The 17,246-nt window shown below is 41.5% G+C and overlaps 1 protein-coding gene and 1 long non-coding RNA gene across 2 annotated transcripts in view; one reads left to right on the top strand and one right to left on the bottom strand.

Moving 5' to 3' along the window:
• Positions 1-17,246, bottom strand: part of LOC101156143 (axin-2) — a 56,481-nt gene that overhangs the window by 18,241 nt on the left and 20,994 nt on the right. The window lies entirely within an intron of this gene.
• Positions 1,521-1,934, top strand: LOC144994936 (uncharacterized). The gene is made up of 2 exons (XR_013658675.1): positions 1,521-1,656; positions 1,742-1,934. It is a non-coding gene; the product is annotated as an uncharacterized LOC144994936 (long non-coding RNA).

Below are 17,246 nucleotides of genomic sequence, written 5' to 3'. Positions count from 1 at the left end.
AGGCTGTGGTGCGTTTGAGTGATAATTTTGGCTGAAGCATCACCATAAACACTAATAAAATTAAGTGCGTCGGAGGGAGGAGTTGGCGTGGCCAGGCGTCCCTTTGAACAGACCCTGTGATCAGTTCCCCCTCTCAATTAGCGTATTGTCCACTTCTCCTTTCAGCTGGGAGGGAGGGGGCAGGCTCCCCCCTGGCTTCCCTTTGAAGTGATTATCCCTTTATCTCAAGCCTGAGCGAGGAATATCTTGGGGGACAATGGCAAATTAAAGCCCATATGGAGGGAAGCGTGAATGTCTGTTTTTGTGCTCAGAAAGAAAGGTTAAAAAAAATAAAATAAAGAAGCAACGGAAAAGAGAAAAGAGGCAAAAAAAAAAGTAACACTATGTTTGCATGAGAGGCAGATGTCAACACTAGCAAAAAAAAAAAAAAAAAAGTCCCGTAAGCCGGGTGCCGGAGCTGAAACTTGTAGCCAGAGCGACTTTGGAGAAGCTTAGGGAGGAAAAGAAAAGAGAGGAGGTGTATCTGCCATGACAGATGGAGAAAGAGGAATGGAGAGATAGAAGGATGAGCGCGGAGTAGAGAGAGAAGTGCATTTGTCAGCAGAATCAGATGGTGGTCAGGCAGACAGGCTTGAAGAAGATACAATTAAAGTGTGGAGTAAAGACGGGCTTTGAAGTTGGACATGGTGCATAACACCCTTAAAGTTTGAGAAGCCAGGCATTCATCTGCTTGTTATGGCTTGTTAGGAGCATTCCTTCCCAAACGCCCCATTTAGGAAAAAACAAACTTTAATTTCCGCTTTAGGAAAGAACAATCTTAATGAACAAGCAGAGAAATAAGTCAGGTAAAGTTGTTATGAAAGTGAAAATCAACCGGAGTGGTCATCTTTTGAAGCAATGGATAAGGGATTCGCTTCATAAGCTGTAGGTGTGAGCACAGAGGATGAACAATTACTTTCTCCTCCCGCTCTCCCTTCTTTTTTTCTTTTTTCAATCCTGTTTTTCGGTGGCTTAAAACTTTAATAATGTATAGAAACAATGCCAGGTCTAATCCGTTTTGGCCAAACGTAGACTTTATCTGATTTGAGTGAATATTTGCCGGACCAGTGCACACAGAAACGGTTGGTCGTCTAGTTCCATTCCAGCGTGGAAAACGCATGCACTCATTTGCACATCGTTTTTTAGGCCTCACCTGTTATTCAGACACGAACAAGTCTTTTTTTTCCACTTTGAGTTCAAAACCTATCATTTGGGACTCTTGCGATGTCAACTTAAAGACCCACTCTATTGTGTTTTTAACATATTCTTGTCGCATTTTTTTTTTTAAAGATGGAGGAAAAATATTAAGGAAATTAAGCTCTAAATTGCATTTCTGAATATTTCTTTATTTACATTGTGAATCAGGAGCAGATGAAAAAAAGCCATTTAAAAAAGAGTTTATTTAGATCATATGCTGGGCTCCCTGCTCTGCTCCATGCTGACATATCTACTTGTAGACATCTTTGTTTTGTCATGGTGCCTGTCAGACTCCTCCCCCTCCAGCTCTGCCTGCTCTGCTCCCTGATTGCCACCAGCTGACGCCACTCACCTCATCGGCCATACTGCTTAAAAGGAGACCTTACTCATCAGTTCAACGCCAGTTCGTTACCCCTTATGGTGACTATGCCTGGTCTTAAGTTTTTTGCTCTGCAAACTCTTGTCTTGTTCCAAGCCTCAAACTAATTATTGCCTATTGTCTCAGGATTACCAGCACCTCACGAGTGACATCAGCGCTCTCTTCCCTCCTGCTGCTCAGAGACATCCTGAGGATCCCACGGCTCTCCTTAACCGCACTAAGCCCTCCAGCCACGCCACCAGCCGTAGTCAAGTCCGGACCTCACCCAGCTACTACTCCTACCATCTTCCTAGCAGGAATAATAAACCTTTTCTCGCCAAATCCCTCACCTGTCTTCCTTCTGGGTTACAGCATCTGGGTCCTCACGCTAGAGCGTCATGACATGTTTTCCTCATCTGACCGGGAATCTGGCTCAAAACTGTGCAGCTGGATAGCTCCCATATTGCTTGTCATTTTTGTTGCACAGGTAATGTTAAGTTGGGGGTTTGAGGGGCTGTAAGCTAGTGGGAGAGAATTCAGACAGAGCTCTCAGAAACGGGGATGGGAAGGGGGGCAGGGTTGCCCCTGCCAACATTCCTGACCCCAACTCGGAGGGGAATTTCCACTCTGCAGAAACTACGTTCTTGAAAACGACACGTTTTTTTTTTTTAGTTTGGCTACAAGTGGCATAAGTGAGGGTTAATGGCCGAAGTGTGCGGTTACTACTTTTTAACGCACGCACGCCGTCCGACGCGAAGCGGACGGTTGCTTCCGCGAAGTGCGTTAAAAAATAGTAACCGCACACTTCGAAGGCCATTAACCCGCTTATACCATGGTCATTTACAAAAAAAATTTTTTTTTTCAGTTTTAGTACTTTATTCTTGTTTTTTTTTCGATTTGGATCACTTTTCTCATAAACAGCGTACTATATGTTACGTGATGCGGCGCATCATATATATAACATATAGTCCGCGTCGTGCAGTACCACCGCTGCAGTCAAGATTCGGCGATATATGTTGATCTTCCCGATGGGTTGAATAAAGCATCAATTCAGAGGGAAAGTTAATCGCTTACCGCTTGTTTTTGCCCAGATGATGAAGCAAAAGGTTGTTTTACAGAAGCCGGCGCAGTGATACAAATCATTTAAGCTAGCCGACCGGAACTTCTTTTTTCACCGTGCGGTTATCAGGTTTTAACGCATACCCAGCAGCCATTCAGAATCGAGTATTCACCCGGACCATGGTATAATTAGAATTAAAAGATCAATGGGAACGCTTTGAAAACAGCTCCAAATACTCTATTAAATTCAGTTTATTTACATGGCCTAATCTCACAACACAGTTGTCTCATTGGGTTTCACACTGATAATTATAGGAAAACATAAAATCTGTCAAAGTACAATAGCTGATTGCTAAAATAAACTAAACAGACTGAGCTAAACAAGGCATCCCTGCCCTTAGACCCTCCTTCTTGGAGTGGGACTTCAAACAGGGAGACAGGACTGTTACCGCTGCACTGATTGACTCATCAACCAGTGTTTCATGTAGATTTTACAAAAGCGATTTTGTCAGGCACAATGTGTCTTGTGTTCTGCTCCCTGCTCAGCTCCGAACATTTGCCTGCAGAGCTAAATAGGCACAGTTTCTCTAGAACTTGAAATCTCCAGATTGCAGCGCAATGCTGACATTGCCAGAAACAAACATTTGATTTGTCTGTTCTGTAAATGAAAATATTCCTGCCAATCAGTTAGGACACACAGAATTGAGCTGCACTCTCAAAGGGATCCTGAAATTCTGCAAGTTTGTCCACCTCTCTCAGCTATGTGTGCACTGACTTATGACCGGATGCAGCTGCATGAATAACAGCAAGAAGAGGACAGTTGAGGCTGAAAAAGTCAAATACATCAGCAGTGGTTTATTATGATGGTCACAAATGCAACCGCCAACGCAGGATAAGGAGGCATTGTCAGAATCTTTAAGAATTCATGCCGCCGCCCGATTTTTAGAAAATCGTTAGCCTGGTCACGAATGTAGACAGCGTTAGTTAGCCAGCCGTCGGTCAGGCGGGGATAATGCCGTTACCAAATCACGGCGACTGGATTGGATGATGTTTGAATGTGTCCGGACAGTGGCCGTCAGTATCAAGTGCCAGTGGCCGCCCTGAAGCCCAGGGTAAATAAAAAGCGGGCCATCCTACACCGCTGGTCATTGCAACTCCGAGCACAGATTATAATCTTGTCATTTTACAAATGTACACATTTTTAGACAACATACCTCCCAAGAAACCCAGCAAGGGTAAAGCCCCAGCCCTCAAGAAAACAAAAGTCCAAGCGGGAGTCTTCATCGGATGAAGAGCATCAGTGCAGCATCAATGCCGTCTCCCCATTTATATGCAGGACCCACGGTGGTTAGGGCAGCAGGTTATGGTTATTAACCTAAACGTTTTTAAACTATACGAACATTTCTCTACAATGTCTGCTATAAGGAAATTAAATGAATGGAGAGCTTGAATTTGTATTCAAACACAGTGAGATGAAATGTTAGCAGGAAACAAATATACTTTCATTCAAAGAAAGCACTGCTAATTTGACCTGAATATGTGGAGAAACCTGCAGAAACATCACATAAACCTGTGCGTGATTTTAACAGCAGAAGCCCCGTCATGCGGTTACCACAGCTGCTCTAATGAAGGCTGTAAACAAAAACCAATAAGAGAAAACCAGTTTTAGGAAAACAGAGTCATCCCTGACTGAAGTGTCTACACCTCCTCACACTTTTACACATTTTCCAGTAACTTTGGACTTGCCCCGTGGCCTGTTTTTCTCCCAAAACACATTTTTTTCTGTTAAATCAAAGATTTAGTGGCAATCTGAATCATAGCTAGAATTCTGAAGAGATTCTCACCAACCTATGGTGTGAGCTGTGTGACGAGCCCCCATTACATTGTTGATTAGCTGCAGAACCATAAACCCCTCTTCATTTACATAACACATCCCGTTGCCACCAGATTAGCACAAAGCAGCAGGTTAGAAACGGTATTTCAAACGGTGCGTTGCATCAGCGCATAGCTCCGCTGTCTTTGAAGTGTGAGCTGCAGATCCGGTTTGTGTTTTGATGGTCCTTTGAGCTGTACTTCCTCTGACAAAGTAAACGTGTACTAATTACTTGTTAATAATATCAATTACACCGTGGTAAATATATCAAGTGATTGTGATAAATATGTGTGACCATTCATTTGAACCCTGACGGCCACTTTTAACCAGCATCAAGTGATTATTGGGATGTGTTTGACTTGAGAGCAGTTGGGCTTTTAGAGCTGAATAGAAAAGATGAGAGCAGCTAGACTGGTGCTCAGTCCACACACAATAAAGCCAACGAACGGCCTCTGGTGACTAAATGATGCCGCGGACAAAGGTAAGGCAACACGACCAAAAAGGATGCAACAATGGCTCTTTGAGTCATAGTCACATTTCAACATCCTGCTGGTTGAAACGGGCTCAACTGAGAAGCAAGTGATCTAAGCCTGTTCACACACGGCGGCAGTCATGCCGACAAAACCAAACAATGCAGTGTGTGCTCAGCATGAATGAGATATTCAGTCACCTGTGGAACGGCTCGCGTTCTCATCATCCAGCCAGTTTGCATTCACTTCCAGCTCTGCAGGTCTCAAGCTGTTTCTGCTGTTTGTTTTGCAAAGAATATCAAAGTAAAAGGAGTAAAAGTGAGTTCAAATAGCAAAGGGAGAAAGTTTTAATGTGAAAGAACAACATTCCAAAAACATATGGACAATATGCAAATGCAGAATGGTTGGATCGTTTCAGTTAACCATTAGTAGTCCAGGCCCAGCTTGAGTTTTTTCTCTTTTATAATTTGCTCTGTTAATTTATCTTTAGAACAGACTCAACTGGGGGGGGGGGGAGTGCAAGTGGGGGCAAAGGTTTTGCTATGGGGGGGGGGGGGGGGGGGGGGCACCATGCATTAAGCACAGAGAGAAAAAAAGAGGAATAATTAGGAATTGTTTTACTCCCTATAAGAAAGTAAATTGACTGTAAAGTCACTTTTTCCCCTGAACAACAGAATCAAACCCATCCAACAACAGAATGTTGGTTGACTAAAGCAGTGGTAAATAAATAAAAAAAGGGTAACAAATGTTCCACAATGGGATCGTCAAAGAAGCAGACTCTGCCAACTTCCTCCATAAACAGATAATAAAAGCACAGCTTCAATCTCTTTTTGCTCAAACAGCCATCTCTGAGTCATGCCTTAACATTTTGACTCAGCGAATACTGACACAATTTTATGACAGCATTTCGTTTTTATTTTTCACCTAAGGGTGCGTTTTCCTCATTTCAAGACCTCTTAGGGACCAGATGCAGTTTTTATTATTTCCTAATGAGAAGCTTTACGTTGAAAGATGCTGCACTTTCTTTCTCACAATTGTATCTTGAATGAGGGCGACTATAAATTCATTTCCAAACTAATAAATGTTGAACAGCTGCAGCGTTTACTGAGAGGGTTTTAATAGAAACAGAAGAAAATGGGCAGCAGGTCACTGGGTGCATTTAACCCAATGACCAAATCTGCAATCAGATTTCTTGATCCAAATGTGATGGGAGCCAAAAATCTGGAAGTAAACCAAGTAATCCCTCAGTGAAAACTTTTCTTTTGCCAGAAGACAGTAAAAAAAAAAAGCTCCTTATTTTAATTTCAAGATTCTACTTTTATCCTAGTCCTTTAATTTTAAATTTTGTCTTCTAGATTCTATGACTTTTAAACTATAAATCAGGTACGTTTTTTTAAAATTCATCTTTGTAGTTAAAAGTTAAGTTGTTTTTTTTTTGCTCAGAATTTTTTAAATAAATGTTTTGATGACCATTTCTTATGTTATTGTGACTAATTATATTTCGAAGTAAAAACCCTCTTACTCCACACAATCCATGGCGACTTTACCCATCGTCTGGGGCAAACTTGCATGACAGCGGCTCCTACATGTGACTGCAGTAGTATACACGCAGCAGTCCTGACAGTTAACGTACGCTTCAAGAACCCAACAACGACAACGCAGGGCGCATTTTGAAAAGACGTTAAGTAATAATTATTCAGACTTTGATGGTTTGAGTGTGAGTCACAACCTCTGAAAACTGGAACTCACCCTCAAGTCTCCAGAAGTATCTCATATTTAATCACAAAGTGAAGATAAAGAGCAAAACCACCCAAGAGCCTTATTTATATCACTCCATGTTTTTAGTCAAAAACCGCCATGGCTCATGAGTGTCAACAAACTGTTGGGAGAAAAACTTGTAATTTTCATTTTGTGAAAAATGGCACCATTTATACTTCAAGGTCATGATATTCCTCCTAAATTAAGAGCTCAAGCCACCCACTGTGAAAAAAGGAAGTCGCGAAAGAAGCTGGGGAGAGTAAGTGTGCAGAACCTGAGCTCTGGCCAACTGCATAATGTTCACTTAATCCTGAGAGAGCTCCCAAAGCTATCGCTAAAACTAAGATGAAAGTGTTTTGACCCTCATTGTGGGATGTTTTCCAGTGTCACGCAGCCACTCAGCAGGTGTTCAGAGGGAGGGTTACTTTCAAAACATATTGCACAGCAGATAGGCAAAGAGGAAAATCATCAAAGCTTTTGCTGCTATGCACCTCTCTGACAACCGTCTGTAGAGAGGAAAAAGATGGAGAAAGGCAGCAAAACTGGAGGAGAGAAACGCAAAAGCAAAGAAGAGAAGAGGCGAGGAAAAGGTCAAAGAACAGCGTGGAATCTATAGAAAGAGGTAAATAATAGAACGTGTCGGTTTTTCCTTGTTATGCACCATTTCGTGTCATGAGACTGCAGCATAAGCATGGCTTTTATTTCTTATGTTTAAAATAATATTTTGAAATCTGTTTGAAAAAAATATTTTAAACTGTTTTGGTTTAAAGTGAACAAATTAGACTGTGTAGTTTTGATAATTTTAGAACAGGATTTCAACCCTAGTCTCAGTCTTACTGTAGCGACTTCAAAAACCAAAGAGTCACAAATTCAAAGTTTGAACTTTTTAGTAGTGAAAAAAGAAGGTAATTAAGTTCAGTTATGATATCGGGATTAAGAAAAAAGCAAAAAATCAAGAAAAAAGCACAAAAGCGGTCAGACAAAAGAGACGGCAACCCCCCCCCCCCCCCCCCCCCCCCCCTCCATCTTACACGGGGAATAACCACAGGTGAGTTTAAATCACTTAATGTCTCACAAACATGTGACCCACCAGCTGAATGCCTAATACTATAATCAGAACACAAACAAAAACAATATTCATTCACCCTAATAACAGCCACAGTTAATTCATGGCACCTACATTTACTGTGGTCAAATGTGTGAAAGGCGCAGCACTTGCGTCACTCAAAGCACTGAGACCTGTGGTGCTCATTGCGTCGATGAAGGACATGTGGGTAGATCGCGGACCATCAAGAATAAATAACCAATATATATGCTGTAAATATATATTCCAAAAGAATCTGACGGTGATACACTGATGACTCGTCCGGTCATCTGGACCAGGCGAGGGAATGTGAGTGTTGCTGCGAAGCAGCGGTGAACGCTCCCAAACAGCAGAATAGAGAAGCAGAGCTGATGTGCTTGGCTGCACTTGCCTCACTGATGCAGAAGTAGTTTAGCTAATTTCATGCTTGTGCATTCTGTGTTGGCTTGTGTCCATTTTTGGCGATTTTAGGGTACAACAATACTTAGTCTAAACCAGGAACAATACTGCAGCGCCTGTCTTGGGGGCGGGGCTGATTCAGAAGGCAGGCCAGGCCGGGCCTGATGCCATGGCTGAACCTAGACCCTCGTTTCAAGGTGGATCACAGTCTGCTCATTTGGTCAACACCAAAGTTCAGCCGAGCTCGTACACCGGCTGTAACAAAGCCACATTGTAAACAAACTGTAGTGTGGGCAAAAAGGTCAGAGTGAAACCCCTATCACCCACATGTAAACACACCCACCGTTTTCAATGTTTTTAAATAAAATGTGAAACTTTCGCAACTTCTTTTTACCAACTTCAGGTTATCGCACCAGGTCTGGTCTAAAATTACAGGTATATCAGCTCCTGAGAAGTAACCAGAGTCCTGCAGGAGAAAAACAGAAACAGCTGGAGAACAAAGGTCATCAGAGTTCAGCAGCACCACCTTGGAGCTATAAGAAGGAGGAGAGAACGCCGGCAGTGAGAGCTGCTCGAATGTGTCAACAAAGCAGTGTGAAGGCAGCAAAAGTGAAAGAATACGCAGGGAGGGAAGAATAGGAGAAGGTAGGAACACAGTCCATCACACTCAGCACCCTTTCTTCCCTCCTCTTGTCTCAGGATAAAGTCCAGGGCCATAAAATGGAAGTGCCAACAAACAGCCCCCCCTCCAACTTGCTTGGGGAGTTTGTTTTAAAGCAGAAATTAGGCTGATGGCGCAATTGGTGATTAACCCTGCGGCGAACATGAAAGGAGAGCAAAAAGACAGCTGCTAATTTTCCCCTTTGATCTTTGGCTGCCGCTTGTGTTTCATAAAAGCGTTGATTTATTAGGGAGCCTGACAACACGGCGAATTACGGAGGGCGTGGGGGTGAGAAACGCATCTGACCTCTGGAATTCACAGAGTCTGGATTGAATTATCTCCTGTTTTTGCATTCAGTCTATGTTGTTCTTTATTCTTCTGTTTTCCACATCTCTCTGTCAGCTTCTTTTTGTTTTTACTTTGTTCTGTTTTTCTGTCTTTGTGTATTTACGGTTCCTAATATTTACCACTTCCATTGATTTCCTGACTCCTCTGTCGTCCACTCTCTTCATTCACTCACACCCTGCTGATTTTTCAAAAGTTTCGGTCTCACCAAGAGCGGGTAGCTTGTAGAAAGCGAGCAGTGGGAGCCTTAAAGCAGCTGTGATGGTATGAACAATCACAATAATCAAGGTATACATAGGTGGACAGGACTGTGAGAGGACGGTATATCTTTTAGTGTACTGGGCATTTCGTCAAACCTTTATTTTGATAAGAAATGGCGGTTTTGAAGCAAAGTGCTGGTCAAGCTGAGGCTGTAGAAGAAGACATGTTCTCTTAGCTCTACCTGTTACCTTTCAGCAATTCCCACTGATCAAAGAGAGACAACAACAGCGCTAGGCCTACACAATATACTGCAAATTTATCGTTATCGCGACATTAAGCTGTGGAATATGCATACCGCAAAAGACGGCGAAAATCGCAATAAATGGTTACCTTAAATGTGCTAAAACAATCTCATGGCAGCTTGAAATATTGAACAAATGAAATAAATCCCTTTATGCATTTAACCAATCGGAAGGACCCGTTTACGTTGTTGATCAATCAGATGAGCCCTTTTATGTTAGATGTTTGACTACTACGTCGACGAGGGTCATTTGGAGTATAATTTTTAAACTGTTGCAGTGAAATGGAAATTATGTTTTTGGTTGTTTTGCTATTTGTTTATATACCGCAAATTATATCGTTATCGCAGTATTAATCACCAATATCGCATATCGCGAGTTTTCCTCATATCGTTTAGCCCTAAACAGCGCTCATCTCTGCCTTCGTTCTGGTGTGTGGCTGTGGAAGAGCGGGCCGCTTAGGGAAAGTCAAGCGTGGTGGGGAAAAGCAAAATCAAGGGGTAAACCTTTTCTGAGGACAAAATCTTACTTTTGAGACAAATATAAGAAACAGCAAATATGCATGACGATGTTCATCTGTCGGCCTCACTGTTTCTCTCTTCTCTAAATCCTGATCCTAAATGAAGGCTCACCATAATCTATAACGTTAGATTCATCCCGGTACTCATTCAATTCAACTCAGTTTCATTTATATAGCCCAATATTACAACACAGTTCATTCAACGGGCTTCACTAAATGTGCAAAACACAAAATCAGTTATAAAATACAATAGCTGATTGCTAAACTAAACTAAACAGACTAAACTGGGAATCCCCCCTCTTTCTCGGTAAGGAAAAATCCCTAAAAAAAGGATTGCAGGGAAAAAACAGAAGAAACCTCAGACTGATGACCGAACTCCTTTGTCTGTCTGGTTATTATTGTCTCAGACTGAAAAAAATCTGTGGGTCCGGACCCAGTCTGCTTAATTTGGTCCTGATCGAGTCCTGAACCTTGCGTTTGGTCTGTATTCAGACTGTTGTCAAGCAGACTTTCCTGTTCTGGACTTAAGCTTTTAAACAAAACCACATGACTAAAGATCTCTTCAGTTATTGGCCAGGAATTACGAGGGCGGGGCAAAGTAACCAGAGAAAATAATGGAATTCATGAGCGTTGCAATCCTTGTTGGGATAGTTCACTTATTCAAACTTTGTATTTCACTGACCACTTTTGAATGTCTGTATCAACATCGGGTACAGCACTTTTGCTTTGTTCGGTGGAGGCATACTGCAAGGCGGTTACTGAGGAGTTACTATGGCGATGTGGGAAGAACCTCTTTGGGTCTGATGTGTTACAGCCTTGTTGGAAGTTGTCACTGTGTTTCCTATTTCTGACCCAAAAAGTGGAATTTCCTGTGATTTTCTGATGTTTGCTGATTCCTGAATGACTTAAAAGTCCTGCTCTCTGAAAACCAAACAGTTATTATTTTGTCCCTACATAGACCAGAGGAAGGGGCGGGGCCAGCAATTCACCTAACCTCTTTTCTATCAATAGAACTTTGATAGAAACAAAAGCACAGCATTGTGTCTTATTGATGTGGTGTAATAACGAAATACTTTCCGTCAGTAGAAATCAACCTTCATCCATTATTGCTCTTTCCTACCTTTTCCATCATGAAAAAGTGGACATGTAGTAAATGTTCTGTCTTCCACACATTCATCGACCCTCCATTACTCTGTTCACGCCTGATCATCAGCTCTCGTGTCCTTTGGATGTAAATTTCCTTCATGAACTCCCATTGAGCTCCTCCATTCTGGGGTAGAAACACCCAAAATAATGCATTTACAACACATTCATGTTTTATCTTGCGTCTTTCTTGCTTGTAATTATTTGTTTGCCTTGCTTCTTTCTCATATTTCTCTGAAGAACGGTTTGAAATGTTGCTGACAGCCCTGTCAAACTGCTGTGGAACCATTTTGGACACGTCCTGAATTCAGGCGGCAGAAAACCAAGGAAACTTTCAACCAACGCAAAAACTCTGAAAGCAACTCCAAACATATAGTTTTGTAATCCCCTTCATGTCTGCTTTCAAGGTATTATCAGGAAAAAACATGTTATAACAAGTTATAGGAGAAATGTAAAATAAACACTGAAAAGAAGTGAGAAGGCTGAGAAACTCCATCACCAACGAGCGCAGATCACGACCACAGAACAGACACAGTGGATGAGAAGAACACGTACAGCCTCCACAACAGCAGTGTCTATGCACTCTGGAAAACAGAATCTACGTCTGTTTGTGGCAAACAAACTGTACCTCATGAGACAGTTCCTGGTTTTAAAACATCTTCTCACACTTGAGTGCACCAACAGGAACACAAACCCAAAATGAACAAAGTCATTCTTGAAGCTTCAATCAACAGAAACAAACCAAAACATTCCAGGCACAGCTTATATCTCCTGTTTTTAGCTCCACCCTTTAGGTCTCATTCAGAATTTGAGCAAGTCGTTAGCAGAGCGATTACAGCGACAGATACATCCATTAAGAAAATGTGTGTGCGTGTGTGTGTCCACACCCGGCTGATCACAATGTGAGCATGTGTGTGTATCAATCACAGCAGTGTTGGTGGCGACGAGGCGCTGTTTGTCTTTCTCATAAAAGAAAAAGAGATCAAAAGGGCTGGTCTACCAGCTGGACCTTCAATCACACTGGGACAGCGTGACTTTAGAGCCCTGGGCAGCTGGAGATCTGGGGACTGAAGGCCAGTGTGTGTATGTGTGGGTGTGTGTGTGTATGTGAGCTTTGAGCCCCTTTTAATCGGAGCCCTGCGCGTTTTCCATCCCAGAATTCCAAGCTCATCCCGTACCTAAAGGGATAATTCCTGTTTACTACAACTTGGTTTATTTTTTGCAAACGGCTGCTTGCTATTAATTCAGGTTAATTTTGAAACTCCCGGAGCAACTGGTGGGTGTGGTGACTGGAGGCTTTAAACGGTTTAACACCAAAATACGAGGAAAAATATATAACAAAAATGTGTCCTGTTGGTAAAAAAAGAAGAAAAAAAAAAGAAAATACATAAATAATCCTTATTTGTCTCCCAATTTTTCAGCATCTTTGTATGCCAACAAATATAAAAAGTAATTTAAACAAAATTGGTAAAAACAATTTGAATATGTCTACATGTTTTTGTTAAAAACCAAAACCAAAAACAAAATCTTCAGTTGATCAATCGATAAAAACCTAGTTGAAAGTAAATAAGCAAAGGAAACGTCTTTGTATTTTTGTTGGCAAACTCGAGTTCACTCATCATGTGTCATCTGGGCCTCCACAAAGCAAAGAGGTATACTTACTAAATTCAGGGTTAATGTGGTGATGAATTCAAAATTTAAGGCATATTCTGGAAAAAAATAGAAGAAGAAACAACTTAATGCCTGAAAAGAATACTGCATTTAGAGATGGATGAAATGACACGCACCGATCTGAGAGTCAACACTGGTTGCATGTTATCGAGCGCGCAGGAATGCCTGAGTTCAGCAGCATACTGGAGGTGAAAGTTCAGAAACTTTGCACATTCTTGCTGAGACATTCCACAGACAAAACTGATCATGTTTCCTTTCAGAGCCTAGTTTGAGCTGAAAAGTCATAAAACATAATTGTACCAGCTTTTATACACAATACAAATCATTACTAGCTCTCACAAATGTCCACGGTTTGTGTGTTTCCTTACAGCATTCCTGGGATTTTGGAAATGTTTCTGGAGCATAATATAAATCAGGTGCATTTGAAAAAAAACAACAAAAAACCAATTCATTTTGAACAGAAAGAAGAAAGCAGCCAGAAATGAGACAAAACAAAATTCTTTTATTCTAAATTCTGCTTAATGGTTGTTAAGCTGCAAACATCCAGACGCCCTTTACCTGAATTAATATAAAAAGCATTTTGTCAAGCATGATTTCATTACTTAAAGCGAAAGCAAGTCGTAGAAACTTGTGTCTCTATGTAGAAAATATTTTCCTGGTGTAATGAATAAGATGTGGTTAACCAGATCTTTTTAGAGAGAGTTCATTTTCTCTTGCCACACCCAACACTCATGAGTGCCAGACCAGTTGAATCAAGCAATGACTTAAAGAGAAACTCGGAAAGAGTCAACCATGATTAAAGATAAAAGAAATACAATGTCATGTTGCAAACTGAAGCAAACGTAAGTCACTGAGGTGTGTCAGTCTGTTGAGATGTACTGGGATATTCCTGCACTGCAAATACAATCCCTTAAAAATGAGTTTAAAAGTTCTACACAATTGGTAGATTCATTCATTCATTTTCTATTCCGCTTTTCCCTTTCGGGGTCGCGGGGCTGCCGGAGCCTATCCCGGCCACTTGTGGGTGAAGGCGGAATGCCCTGGACAGTTCGCCAGTCTGTCACAGTGTAGAATGTCCACAATCACAACCCCATTCACTCTCACACTCACACCTAGGGACAATTTAGAGTTGCCAATTAACCTATGAAGCATGTTTTGGGATGGTGGGAGGAAGCCAGAGATCCTGGAGAGAACATTTTGTGTGGAGAAGATGCAAAGTCCACATAGAAAGGTCCCCCATTGATGTTGTGTTTCATGTCCCCCAGCTGGGACTTGAACCAGGGGCCTTCTTGCTGTGAGGAAAGAGTGCTAACCACTGTGCCACCGTGCAGGCCCAATTGGTAGATTTGCTTTAAAAAACATCTGTCAATGGGGCAAGAAAAATTATTTTAACAAGAATTCTTATTTTAGGCAAAAAATTATATTCTCTAAGATACGTTTTTTCAAATGAGGATAAATTTGCCATTGTACTTTCTTTATGGATTATTTTTTATGGAAGACAGATAATTAGGAATTTTTTTCTTGATTTTTTTTTTCTTTTTACCTTCTTAAGATTCAGTTTTTACAGTGTGCAATGTCAGGACTCCAGAGAGCCACAGTGACATTTCTATGAATGGTGAAAATAGTAGATAAGCTTCCTAAAAGAGACCAATCCACCAAAATCACTCCAAGAAAACAACAGCAACTCATCCAATAAGAAATAAAGAAAGCAGAATATCAAGTGAAGGAGTGCAGATCCTATTTTCCTCAGTTACAGTTCACAAAAAAAGTAGACTGAACGCAGATACCTGGACAGAGACCAAAACAGTGTAAACATGTGAACCATGGTGGTGGTAGTGTGATGATCTGGGGCTGTTCTGGACCTAAATTGCGCCATATTTGAAGGAACAACATTTATTGGCCTTAAAAATAAAAAAATAGCAGGGAAAGATACAAACTGAGCTTTGTAAAGTGTGTAGATTTCGATGTGATGATTATGGTGTGTTATTTTCTATGAATGAAGGAAACGGTAGATATCCGTCCTAGAGGGGAAAAAACTGACCAAAATCATTCCAAGAGTACAACAGCAAAGGGAGGAATTAAGGAAAAATCCAACAAAAAATGTTGGAATTTTCCTTAATTCCTCCCGAACTCATCCAAAAACCCACAAAAGAAAGCTGCAAAACAAGAAAAGAAGTAAAGACCTCATTTCATTAAGTTACTATTCACGATTTAACAACATGAACAAGACGACACACATGAACGTTTGACTACATCTGCATCCTGTTACACCCGGACAGAGACCACCACAGTGTTGTAACAACATTAAAACATGGCCCTGGTAGTATGATAATTGGAGGATTCTGTGCAGCTTGATGGCCAAAATAATGCCATATTTGAAGAAACCACACATTTATTGACCTCAAAATTCAAAACACAACAAAAAAAACTGTCAGGTTGTGCTGAGGAAAAAAAATCCAAGATGAGCTGAAAAAGTTTGTAGATTTAAATTGGACTATTAGAGTGTAATACAGTTGTTCTTGCTGGAAAACTCTATAATGCAGATTTTTCTTAATCTTGAGGACACTCCATTGAACTCTATCCTCTGCCTACTCCTAACTGACACCAACCAACTTCACGTCTTCCTTTAAAACCCTTTAATGAAGATGAAGTAAGACAAATAAGAGGAAATCAATGTACAGTACCCCTCCCCCAGAGGGCAGATCCCAGACTGCTAAATACCTGAGGAGAGGCATGGAAGAACAAAACAAAGACAAGTCCAGAAAACAGTGAAGGTTCCTGCAGCCAAACAGATGTGAGGGGTTTCAGAGAACCCCTCCTCAGGAACAGGCATGAAGAGGAAAAGTCCCAATGACTCTCCCCAGGGACAGGAACCATGAAGGGGGAGGAGCCCTGGTGACCTTCTTCCAGACCAGGAGACATAGCCAGGCCTGCTCCCCTTCATGGTTCCTGTCACAAGTTGTTACATTATGGAACTTTAATGTCAATTGATTGGTCAAATAGTTGAAAAAGTCATTTGGTAAATAGCGTTTTTCACACACACATTCACAAACATAATGTTATTGATAATGGCCCCGACCTATAATCACCATTAGCAAATTGGGGTTCAGTGTCTCTCCTAAAGACACTTTGACACATGGATGGTCAAGGTGGTAACACAACCTTTGATTCTTCAGCCACATTCTTCAACCGCAAGAGGCTATCTTTGAATGTCAGAACCACTTTGACTTTTATTTCAGCTTTACCCGTCAATGCAGCATTCATGATTTTCTTATTGGGTTGTTGGCAGCAACATGATGTAATTGATAATTCTGCAATTAGCACCGTTTGAAAATGTCTTCAAACCTAATTTGACAAACCTTTACTGAAAAAAGAGAGCTGACCAACGAAGACAGCAATAAAGTATCTGAAGACTTGACTGAGAAGTCATGAAGAATGAGCCAAAGCCCCTACTGGAGATAACTGAAAAGATCAGGAGACCTCCTGGCCAAAACGAACAACGAGACAACAGGATATACTGGAGAAACGCGTGGACGACCTGGAACAACATTTCAGCGTGAACTATGTGATCATTACTGGATTTCAGATCAAACCCCGGTCAAAGGCTAACGCAGCTAAAGCTAAGTGAGCTAATGCCAACAATGCTTCTGATCCCTGTGTCCAGGACAGCATCTCTGTGGAGCGACGGGCCGAGGCTTTTCTAAAGGGATTGAAATAACATTGAAACCTCTTTTGATTAAAGCATTTTCAAATCCATGTTATCATCATCATCAAGGCTCTTGCGGGGGGGATGATGCCCCTTCCTGGTGCGTAGAGCCGACGTAAAAAACAAGGGTTTTCCATTTTTCCCGGTCAGCTCCCAGTGATGTTTCAATGCCGCCAGAGTGTTTTCTGAGAGACTGTAGATGATGCTGCCAGTGCCTTTCTGCGGGTGATCTCTGGTTTTAGGTCACCGTTGGCCGTCACGATAGATTCCAGGTATGCAAAGCTCTTTACAGGCTCGATGAGATCATTAGATCCAAGTCACCTTTAGACAAAAATCCAGAGTGAGAGTCAATCTGTCAGCCTGATTTCTACTTCATCAACAGAATGACTCTCACCCTGGATTTGAGAGTCAAGATCTCCATCTCTGGTTTTTGAGCCACTGATCATATCTGCAGACATGACAC

The sequence above is a fragment of the Oryzias latipes genome, chromosome 1 (genome assembly GCF_053564925.1).
Source record: "Oryzias latipes strain Hd-rR chromosome 1, Olatipes_Hd-rR_3.1".
Taxonomy (NCBI): domain Eukaryota; kingdom Metazoa; phylum Chordata; class Actinopteri; order Beloniformes; family Adrianichthyidae; genus Oryzias; species Oryzias latipes.
Note: the sequence above shows the minus strand (reverse complement) of the source record. Positions and strands in the feature narration are given on the sequence as shown.